Source organism: Mustela lutreola, chromosome 10 (assembly GCF_030435805.1).
Source record: "Mustela lutreola isolate mMusLut2 chromosome 10, mMusLut2.pri, whole genome shotgun sequence".
NCBI lineage: Eukaryota > Metazoa > Chordata > Mammalia > Carnivora > Mustelidae > Mustela > Mustela lutreola.
In genome coordinates, this window is record NC_081299.1 from 101,625,231 (window position 1) to 101,636,887 (window position 11,657).

Consider the following 11,657-nt stretch of genomic DNA (forward strand, 5'->3'; position numbering starts at 1 on the left):
TCATTCCCAGGAACCGTGACAGTGAAATAAAGCAAAGGCAGAGGCTTTGGGGGTCCCTTAGTGAGAAAAGCTGAGCTAGTTGAAGGTTTAATTACAGGGGGTAAGTAGTTTAAATATTCTTCCATCATTACATGTTCAAGTGATAACTTCTCAGACTTGTTTTTTAGCCTACAGCAAATATTTTTTGAGAATTTAGAATTACCCACTGAGATGTTTTTGAGCTGTAGTGCGCCAAGGGATTTGACCATAAAAGCTTTCACTGTGGCTTTTGCTTAGCTCCAAGCACAGGATTATATTTAGACCTGCTGCTTTATTTTCATGCTTATATTTCAGGGCCTTAGGAGTTTGAACAAGTTCTCTTGGTCTTCCCTGGGGTTTAAGATGTCTGAAAACAAAATAGTCTCTCCTTTCAGGCTTTTCTTGTTCTAGTCTTAAACAAAAAGAAAGAAGTTGAGGGGATGGTGTAAGGACAGACTCTAAATAACTTGGTAAACATAGGCACTATAAACTGTAATTGCCCATTCCTTTACCTTCTTTGGCTATGTGGACAATCAACCCACCATACAAGTTATCTTGTAAATTTCAGGGATTCCTTGGTATAATTGTTCTCAAGGTCTTGTGATCCATGGGAACACTTATGAGGCTGAGATTCCTCGGGGTTTACCACTCAGGGCCCTGAACCATAGAACACAATTGACTTCCTCCAACCTTTAACTGGAGGTATCATCCTATCCCCTCTTGAGAACTTAAATGCAAAATACAGAATTTCTTTTGGGAATCCCAATGCAGTCCTAAATGATACATTCATCTCTCTCTTCCTCATACTATTTCCTTCTCTCTATTCCTCCCTGAGTCTTCATTTTCTTTTTCCTTCTCCACTCTTTTAGGTCACCAAACTAGGACTTCAAGCTTACTCTCTCTAAGTATAGCATTTGCTTACTGGAAAGAAGGCTGGGAATAGAGAACTTAAAAACTTGAGTTCCAAACCTAGCTCTACCATATACTACCAGCACGACCTTAGGCAAGACACCTTTTATTTCTTTAGGCTCTAACTCTCATGTCTATAAAAAGGGGATAAAAATGATGCCTGAAAGTTTTATTGTGAGCAGCTCATAAAATAATATATACAAAACTATCTGGAAAGAGACACTGCATAGGTTTGACTTCACATTAACCAGAACTCTGAATAAATCTCAAATTTGAAAAGTCTCAGAATCCTAATCTGTAAAAGGGAAATTATAGCTACTCTGCCTTCTTCATGATTATGGAGATTATGAGGTAAAATATGTAGAAAAACGGTCTACAAATTAGAAATCATTGAAATAATATAAAGTATCACTTTCTGATTACTTCTTCACAGGGTGGAAGATGACAGTTCAAGATCAACTTGAGCAGTGCTGTTGACGGATCAAGTCCAAAGTTGGTATTGCCCACTTGCTCTGGTTTTTTTCTCGTTCTCTCCCTTAGGATGGAATGCTATGTTGAAAAGACTCTCCTGTTCTGTCTGACATAATTTCTTTCTGCACTATAGGCTGTTCTCCAAAATGAATAATGACAATGCCATCTCTTCGATGAGGCAGAACACCAACACTAAATTGTGTCATCACTTGTCTCATGCTGTAAAGTAGCATGTGGTAGGCCCAGGATCCCAGTGAGGGAATGGCCACCCTGGTGGGCTGGACAGATTTAGCCTGTTGAATCCATTGTCCAGATCCCTTGGCAGCCATTTAATATTATTACTTTCCCTTCTTTTCTTGGAATTCTGCTTCCTCCTGTCTCCATATGAAGCATTAGTGAACAGGGAGAAGGCTGGGAAGACGAAGGATCTTAAAACAAGAACAAAAGATAATAATGATAGCAAGTTATATCTGTAGAGTGTTTTACAATTTATAAAGCCCTCTAAAATGTTACATATGGTTCTTACGCTCTGCATAACTCATGCAAATTATTTCACTTCCACACCTCAGTTCCTCATCTATAAAATGGTGAAAACACCTATTTCATAGGGTTTTGAGGATTAAAAACTAACGTGTGAAAACTGGAACTCAAACCTTCATTTACTTAACAATATTTTTTAATGCCTACTACATCTTAGATACTGGACTAGGAACTAGGAAAAGATCAGTAAAGAGGACACGCTTAAGCCCCTATCCTAATAGTCCTCACACCCTGATAGCATAACAGTAAGCACATGTGCATGTATGCACACACACATACACACACCACAGAGATAGCTGATATTATTAACAGAGAAATGAGAAATAAGAAATGAGAATTAATAAAATGAATAATTTAAAGAAAGTATGAAGATATAAATTATTTTTATTAAGATATCAGATAGTATTAGGAAGGTGGGGAAATGGCAAAAGCAAGGATTATTCTCAAGGTTCTAGAGGCTCAGATGATATAACTGTGCTTCCATACACAGAGATGCAGACAGGAAAGATAATTTGGGTATGCGGTAAGCATCCTCTATAATGGCTTCCAAAGATTGCCATTCCCAGAGTAAGGGACTTAGGTGTGGACCTTTCAATGACAAGTGATGGGTTATCACTTTCAAGATTAGGCAAAGGTTGTGACATCTGTCTTGCTTGTTCTCTTTTACTTGTGCCCTTTTGCTCTCACTCTCTCACTCTTTCTCAAGGTCCTCATTCTGAGCAAAACCAGTGGCCATGTTGTGAGTAGTCCACTGGAGAGGTCTATATGGCAAGGAACTAATGTTCTAAACAGTTCTAAACAGTAACTAGTGAGGACCTGGGGGTCTCAATTCACATGAATGAGACTGCACATAAATTTTATGTTACATACCAAAAGTAGTGAGCTTACAAGTGGATCCTTCCACAGTCAAGAGGTGACTACAGCCCTGGCTGACACCTTGATTTCAACTTTTTCAGAGATTGTAAGTCAACCAGTTAAGCTTTGCCTGTATTCCTGACCCACAGAAACTATGAGATAAGATGTGTTTGTTGTTTCAGGCCACTACATCTATATCATGAAAACACCTACTATGCCATAAATAATACAGAGTATGAAGATAGTGAGTTAATTTTGGTGATTTTAGTTGAAGACATGTAAGAGTCATCTAAGAGTTAACCAATAGACAGTATGATAAATGTGTCTGGAGTTCATTTTCCTATGAGGAGTAGTGAGAATAGAAGCTAGACTTCAGTGGATTGAGGAATGATGGAAGATGGGAAAGTGGAAGACAGAGATTCATCTTTTGAATTGTGCAACATTCAAGCAAGAAGAGAAATACTGTGCAAGCTTCCTCCCAAAAGGAGAAAAGGTGTTCAAGAAAAGTTTTTTGTTTTTCAGATATACACTTAAGTAGAAAAAATTTTAATTGATTGGTGAAAGGTGAGAATATTTATATTGTGGGGGAATTTCCCCAATTCAGAAGGCAAGTTCAAATATAAGGGAAACTTAAAGGATAATTAATGAAACAACTTTCTAGATAGAGTAAGAGAAGAGGGTATCAAAAGAATTATGTGAAGGGATTAGACCAAGCCAAGAGAGAAGAGTATTCGTTTTCTACTTTGCATAACAAATTACCACAGAAGTAACAGCTTAAAACAAACATGTATTATCTCACGGTTTTTGAGTTGGGAATCCATGCATGAGTTAGCTGTTTCTTCTTGTCAAGGTCTCACAAGCCTGCAATGGAGGTGTTGATTCCTTTCCATACCTTGGAGTTCTCTTTTAAACTCAAAGAGTTGTTGGAAGAATACAGTTGCTATGGCTGTAAGACTGAGGTCCCTGTTTTCTTGCTAGTTGTCAGCCAGCTCCTTGCTTTCAGTTCCTTGAAACTACCTTCAGTTCCTTGCCACAGTCCCAGTCACAGACTCACACAACATGGCAGCTTATTTCTTCAAGGTCAGCAGAAAAATCATTCTCTAGTTTGAAAAGATGGAGTCTTATATAATATATACAGTGGTGTATTATGCCTCCATCAGAAAGGATGAATACCCATCTTTTGAATCAACATGGAGGGGACTAGAAGAGATTATGCTGAGTGAAATAAGTCAAGCCGAGAGAGTCAATTATCATATGGTTTCACTTACTTGTGGAGCATAAGGAATAACACAGAGGACATAGGGAGATGGAGAAGAGAAGTGAGTTGGGGGAAATTGGAGGGGGACAAACCATGAGAGACTGTGGACTCTGAGAAACAAACTGAGGGTTTGGGAGAGGGGGATGTGGGGGGTTGGATGAGCCTGGTGGTGGGTATTAAGGAGGGCACATAGTCCATGGAGCAGAATGCTGGAACACTGAAAAGAAATAAAATAAAACAAAATGGAAAAAAAAAAAAAACATAATGTAGTCAGGGGAGTGACCTGCTTATCACCTTTGCCACATTCTGTTGGATAAAAGCAAATCACAGCTTCTACCTAGATTCAAGAGTTAAAGACTGTGTAGGAGCATGACTTATTGGGGGTTCATCTCAGGGTGTGTCCACTGAAGGAAGGATGAACAGGTGGAGACACAGATAACTTATTTTATTTTTTTTTATTTTTTATTTTTTTAAGATTTTATTTATTCGATAGACAGATCACAAGTAGGCAGAGAGGCAGGCAGAGAGAGAGAGGGGGAGGCAGGCTCCCTGCTGAGCAGAGAACCCGATGTGGGGCTCGATCCCAGGACCCTGAGATCATGACCTGAGCCGAAGGCAGCGGCTTAACCCACTGAGCCACCCAGGCGCCCCAGATAACTTATTTTAAATGGACATTTGCTGAGATTTTTTTTTCAAGTGGTGTTCTGATGAGCAACTCATCTAACATGGGCAGGACATTCTCCTAGTCATGTATTAATTAAGGTGCTGAAAACGTGCTTTTTTCGCAATGGGTTTGCCGCCAGAACACAGGTGTCGTGAAAACCACAGCTCAACCTAAACCAGAATGGGGAAGGAAAAGACTCATATCAACATTGTTGTCATTGGACATGTAGATTTGGGCATGTCTACCACTACTGGTCATCTGATCTACAAATGTGGTGGGATCGACAAAAGAACTATCGAAAAATTCGAGAAGGAGGCTGCGGAGATGGGAAAAGGCTCTTTCAAGTATGTTTGGGTCTTGGATAAACTGAAAGCTGTATGTGAACGTGGTATCACCATTGATATCTCCCTGTGGAAATTCGAGACTAGCAAGTATTATGTGACCATCATTGATGCTCCAGGACACAGAGACTTTATCAAAAACATGATTACAGGCACATCCCAGGCTGACTGTGCTGTCCTGATTGTTGCTGCTGGTGTTGGTGAATTTGAAGCAGGTATCTCCAAGAACGGGCAGAACTGTGGGCATGCCCTTCTGGCTTACACACTGGGTGTAAAACAACTAATTGTTGGTGTTAACAAAATGGATTCCACTGAGCCACCCTACAGCCAGAAGAGATACGAGGAAATCGTTAAGGAAGTCAGCACCTACATTAAGAAAATTGGCTACAACCCCGACACAGTAGCATTTGTGCCAATTTCTGGTTGGAATGGTGACAACATGCTGGACCCAAGTGCTAATATGCCTTGGTTCAAGGGATGGAAAGTCACTGTAATGATGGGAATGCCAGTGGAACCACACTGCTTGAAGCTCTGGATTGCATTCTACCACCAATTCGTCCAACTGACAAGCCCTTGCATCTGCCTTTCTAGGACCTCTACAAAATTGGTGGTATTGGTACTGTCCCTGTGGGCCGAGTGGAGACTGGTGTTCTTAAGCCTGGCATGGTGGTCACCTTTGCTCTAGTCAATGTTACAACTGAAGTCAAGTCTGTTGAAATGCACCATGAAGCTTTGAGTGAAGTTCTTCCTGGGGACAATGTGGGCTTCAATGTCAAGAACATATCTGTCAAAGATGTTCGTCGTGGCAATATGGCTGGTGACAGCAAAAATTACCCACCCATGGAAGCAGCTGGCTTCACAGCTCAGGTGATTATCCTGAACCATCCAGGCCAAATTAGTGCTGGGTATACACCTGTGCTGGATTGTCACACAGCTCACATTGCTTGCAAGTTTGCTGAGCTGAAGGAGAAGATAGATCGTCGTTCTGGAAAAAAGATGCAAGATGGTCCCAAGTTCTTGAAATCTGGTGACGCTGCCATTGTTGATATGGTTCCTGGCAAGCCTATGTGTGTTGAGAGCTTCTCTGACTATCCTCCTCTGGGCCGTTTTGCTGTTCGTGACTTGAGACAGACGGTTGTTGTGGGTGTCATCAAAGCAGTGGACAAGAAGGCAGCTGGAACTGGCAAGGTCACCAAGTCTGCCCAGAAAGCTCAGAAGGCTAAATGAATATTATCCCCAATACCTGCCACCCCAGTCTTAATCAGTGGTGGAAGAACGGTCTCAGAACTGTTTGTGTCAACTGGCCATTTAAGTTTAATCGTAAAAGACTGGTTAATGATAATAATGCATCGTAAAACCTTCAGAAGGAAAGGAGAATGTTTTGTGGACCATTTGTTTTTGTGTGTGTGTGTGGCAGTTTTAAGTTATTAGTTTTTAAAATCAGTGCTTTTTAATGGAAACAACTTGACCAAAAATCTGTCACAGAATTTTGAGACCCATTAAAACAAAAGTTTAATGAAAAAAAAAAAAAAAAAGAAAGAAAGAAAAAAAGGTGCTGAAAACGTACCTTCACTTTGCCCTAAAGGCCCTTATAGGCACTACTTCATTCATGGGGCATGCCTTCCTAATATCCAAGCCAAGGAATGGGCCTAACAAGGAGTTTGAGAGGACAACTATCTCCAAGTTAATAATTTTATTCAGAGATGCAAATTTATAACACAAGCAATTCTGAAGATAAGGAGCAGTCCTGCCTGAGGTATAGTAGCTCTAGAGAGATACCATGTAGTGTAAAATAAAAACTAGGAAGCAAGAAATCAAACTGAGACTATGCAATCAGATACCTACGTAGACTGAAAGAAATCAGTAACTGACTCTACTGCTCAGTTTCTCATCTGTAAGATGATGCTCCTAAAGTATATCGCTGGTTTCCAAGTGATACTTCTCAAACTATAAAGCAACTTCTACAAAGATGCTTTAGGTTTTCAGTAAATGAAAGGGTGTTTTCCATCAAACAATAAGGTTTTGGTTTCCCGAGGAACCCATTAGTTCATCACTTTTATTTATCTATTTGACATTTCAGATTTCCTGTGTAATAAATCTGTGAAAAACGAGTTCAGCTCCTTTTAATCACTCAAAATAAAGTGAAAATCATCAAGTTAGCTGATCTCTAGGGTCTAACTCTGATCTTCTTTGGATCCATGACAGACAGTGTGCTATAGAGGTTTTCTTTTTCCCCCTTTCCTTTGATTGTGGTAAAAATACATAATTTTATTGATCCTCTTAACAGATGTTTAGCTGTATAATATAGTGTTACTATATATAGGCACTATGCTGTATAGCAGATATCTAGAATTTATTCATACTGCATAACTAAAATTTTAAACCCACTTATTAGCAACTCTCAAGGCCACCTTACCCTTAGTCCCGAGAAACCATAGTCTCTTATTTGTTTCAATGAGTTTGAGTATTTTTGATATTTCATTTAAGTGGAATCATACAGCATTTGTCCTTCTGTGACCTTAGCATAATATCCTCAAGGATCATCCATGTTGTTGCATTTTGCAGTACTTCCTTTTTTTTTTTTTTAAGATTTTATTTATTTGACAGAGAGAGATCATAAGTATGCAGAGAGGGAGAGAGAGAGAAAGAGGGAGGGAAGAGGAAGCAGGCTCCCCGCCTAGCAGAGAGCCCGATGTGGGACTCGATCCCAGGACCCTGAGATCATGACCTGAGCTGAAGGCAAAGGCTTAACCCACTGAGCCACCCAGACAGCCCTACTTCCTTCTTTTTTAAGGCTGAATAACATTCTATTGTATGTAAATACCACATTTTATGGTATTTTAAAAAATCCACTCATCTGTCTGTGGACATTTAGGTTGTGTCCATATCTTGGCTATTATGAATAGTGCTGCATTGAACATAGGAGTGCTAATATCTCTTCAGATCCTGATTTCATTTCTTTTGGATATATATCTTCAGAAGTCGGATTGCTGGGTCATATGATATTCCTATTTTTAACTTTCTAAGGAATCTCTATACTTCATTCCATAGTGGTTGTACTATTTTGCATAACCAACAATGTGCAAGTGTTCCAATTTCCCCATATCTTCACCAACATTTGATATATTTTGTTTGGAGAGAAGGGGAAGTACTGGCATAAAGAGAGACATAAAAACCAGCAGAACAGAATAGAGAGCCCAGAAATATATCTATGTATGTATGGTTAAATGATCTTCTACAAGGTTGCCAAACTACAGAAAAGAGAAAGGACAGACTCTTCAACAAATGTGTTAGAAAACCGTATATCGGGGCGCCTGGGTGGCTCAGTGGGTTAAGCCGCTGCCTTCGGCTCGGGTCGTGATCTCAGGGTCCTGGGATCGAGTCCCGCATCGGGCTCTCTGCTCAGCGGGGAGCCTGCTTCCTCCTCTCTCTCTCTGCCTGCCTCTCTGCCTGCTTGTGATCTCTCTCTGTCAAATAAATAAATAAAATCTTTAAAAAAAAAAAAAAGAAAACCGTATATCCACATGCAAAGGAAAGAAAGAAAGAAATTAAGAAAGAAAGAGAGAGACAGAGAAGGAAAGGGAGGGAGGGAGGGGGGAGAGAGGGAGAGAGGAAGAAAGAAAGAAAGAGAGGGAGGGAGTCACCAGAGGCTGGAAGAGTCAGAGAATGGACTCTCTCCAGAGCCTCTGAAGAGAGCACTTCCCTGCTGGCAACTTGAGTTCAGCCATGGATACTGATTTCACACTTCTGGCCTCCAGAATTATTACTGTAAGCCATCAAGTTTGAAGGTAATTTGTTATAGCAGCCACAAGAAATCCATACCAATTCTATTCAGCATTTGACTCTGGGCCTGCTCTATTCCTGTGTGCTGTCCCTGTGTGCTCCAGTGCCTGTGAGATTTCCATAATAAATTCCACTCCAGTAGGGCCTATGTGTGTGCCACCTGGAAGTTCTTCTTGGTTTGCACAACACATTCAGACACAAAAACCCCTACCATCTATTATACGTCAGACAATGCTCAAGGCCCTGGGAACACAGTAGTGAATAAAACTATCCCTATTTCAGGCCAGTAGTGAAGGCTGTAGAAAGGAAGGAGATGAAAGTAGAAAGGAGGTAGGATAAAACAAAATAAATAAACAGTACATAAATAACAAAGAAAAACAGTCCAGAAACAAATACAGACCTTAATAAAAGCACTACTGAAATGCCAGTGGGAAAGCATGTATTTCAGTAAATGGTGCTGGTCAAGTGGGTATTCATATGGGGGAAAAACTAATACTAAGCCTTTATCTCAAATTATGCTCCCATATAAATTTTAGATGAATTGCAGATCTGAATGTGAAATAAGAAACTAAAGATTTTAGAATAAAACATAGACTGCCTTCATAATCTGGAGTAGGCAAAATTCCTTAACATGTTTTGAAATGCACTAGCCATAAAAGAAAAAAAAATAAATTGGGCTAAATTAATATTAAGAACTTTTGCTAATCTAGACACTATTAATAGAGTGAAAGGCAGCCCACAGAATACAAGAAAATATTACGATTTTTTTTCAGACAAGTGAAAAAAATGGGCAAAACTCTTGAATAGACATCTTTTTTTTTTTTTAAGATTTTATTTATTTATTTGACAGAGAGAAATCACAAGTAGATGGAGAGGCAGACAGAGAGAGAGAGGGAAGCGGGCTCCCTGCTGAGCAGAGAGCCCGATCCCAGGACCCTGAGATCATGACCCGAGCAGAAGGCAGCGGCTTAACCCACTGAGCCACCCAGGCGCCCTTGAATAGACATCTTACAAAGGAAATGATGCAAATGACAATAAATACATGAAAAGGTTGTCAATCTCACTAGTCACAGGAGGAGCAAATTAAAACCAAAATGATATATGTATTTATCATGGTACCATGCATAAAGAAGGATATGTAGTGTGGGTAAGACCCTTCAAGACATATTTCAAAGAGTCCTTGGACACAGGCAAAGTGAGCTCCAAACCTGATGCCTTCCTTGATTCTGCTTCTACCTGATTTCTATATTCATTTCACACTTACTATATACCTAACACTGTACAGCAGTGGGGATACAGTGGCTGATAAAACTGAGGTGGTTCTTACCTTCATTAAGTCTAGTGAGAAATCCAGAAAGTCAACAAACACACTCCTAAATACACAATTATAAATGACATTTACTACAACATAAAATAATAGTTACTCTGAAAGAGAAAAATAGGGGGAGGGACTAGGCAAAGGTCAGAGAGAAAGTGCTATTCAGGCTGAGAAGTGAAGGTAGCCCTTCAGGTAGCAGTAAGAGTCTAAGGCCCCAAGGCTGGCAGAAACACGGGGTTAGAAGAACAGAAATATGGGCAGCAAGGGTATTAACTGTACATTAGGTGAGCGTGGGAGGAGATGAAGCTATGCATGGGCCAAGGTCCACAGAGGTCCTTGTAACCTCTTTATAGCTTTGAATTGTATGTTAAGTACTGTGGAAGCCACTGTAGGATTTTAAGCATGAAAATAATATAGTCCAATTTAGATTTTTTTTTTTTTTCAAACTATGGAGAGAGCCCAAATCTCCATTGACTGAGAAGAGGTGTTTTTGTGTGTATATATGGAATGGTATTCAGCCATCAAAAAGAATTTGCAGTGCCATGATGGAGCTAGAGTGTATTTGAAATAAGTCAGTCAGAGAAAGACAAATGCCATATGATCTCACTCATATGTGGAATTTTTTTTAATTTTTAATTTTTTTATTTTTTATAAACATATATTTTTATCCCCAGGGGTACAGGTCTGTGAATCGCCAGGTTTACACACTTCACAGCACTCACCAAAGCACATACCCTCCCCAATGTCCATAACCCCTCCCCTCTTCTCCCAACCCCCTCCCCCCAGCAACCCTCAGTTTGTGAGATTAAGAGTCACTTATGGTTTGTCTCCCTCCTGATCCCATCTTGTTTCATTGATTCTTCTCCTACCCACTTAAGCCCCCATGTTGCATCACCACTTCCTCATATGTGGAATTTAAGAAAGAAAAAAGATGAACATATAGAAACAGAGAAAAGAAAAAAAAGGAGACAGGGAAACAAGCCATAAGTGACACTTAATGATAGAGAACAAACTAAGAGCTGATAGAGGGAGGTGGGTGGAGGATGGGCTAGTTAAAGAGGGCACTTGTGATGAGAAATGCATGTTGTATATAAGTGATGAATCACTGAATTCTATTCCAGAAACCAACAGTGCACTGTATGTTAATTAACAAAATTTAAATTAAAAAAAAAAAAAAAAGACCTTCTGGCTTCCGTGTGGAAGATGAACTGAATGAAGAGATCAAGAATGAAACCCTGGAGAACAATTAGGAAGATATGGTTTCACTCATATGTAGAACATAAGGAATAGTGTGGAAGACCACAGGGGAAGGGAGGGAAAGCTGAATAGGAAGAAATCAGAGAGGGAGACAAACCATGAAAGACTCAGGACTCCAGGAATCAAACTGAGGGTTACAGAAGGGAGGGGGTGGGAGGATGGGGTAACAGGGTGATGGGTATTAAGGAGGGCATGTGTGGTGATGAGCACTGGGTGCTATATGCAACAAATGAACCACTGGAC

The 11,657-nt window shown here is 40.0% G+C and overlaps 1 pseudogene; it reads left to right on the forward strand.

Moving 5' to 3' along the window:
* Positions 1–4,880: 4,880 nt before the first annotated feature.
* Positions 4,881–6,582, forward strand: LOC131810100 (elongation factor 1-alpha 1-like; annotated as a pseudogene).
* Positions 6,583–11,657: the final 5,075 nt, after the last annotated feature.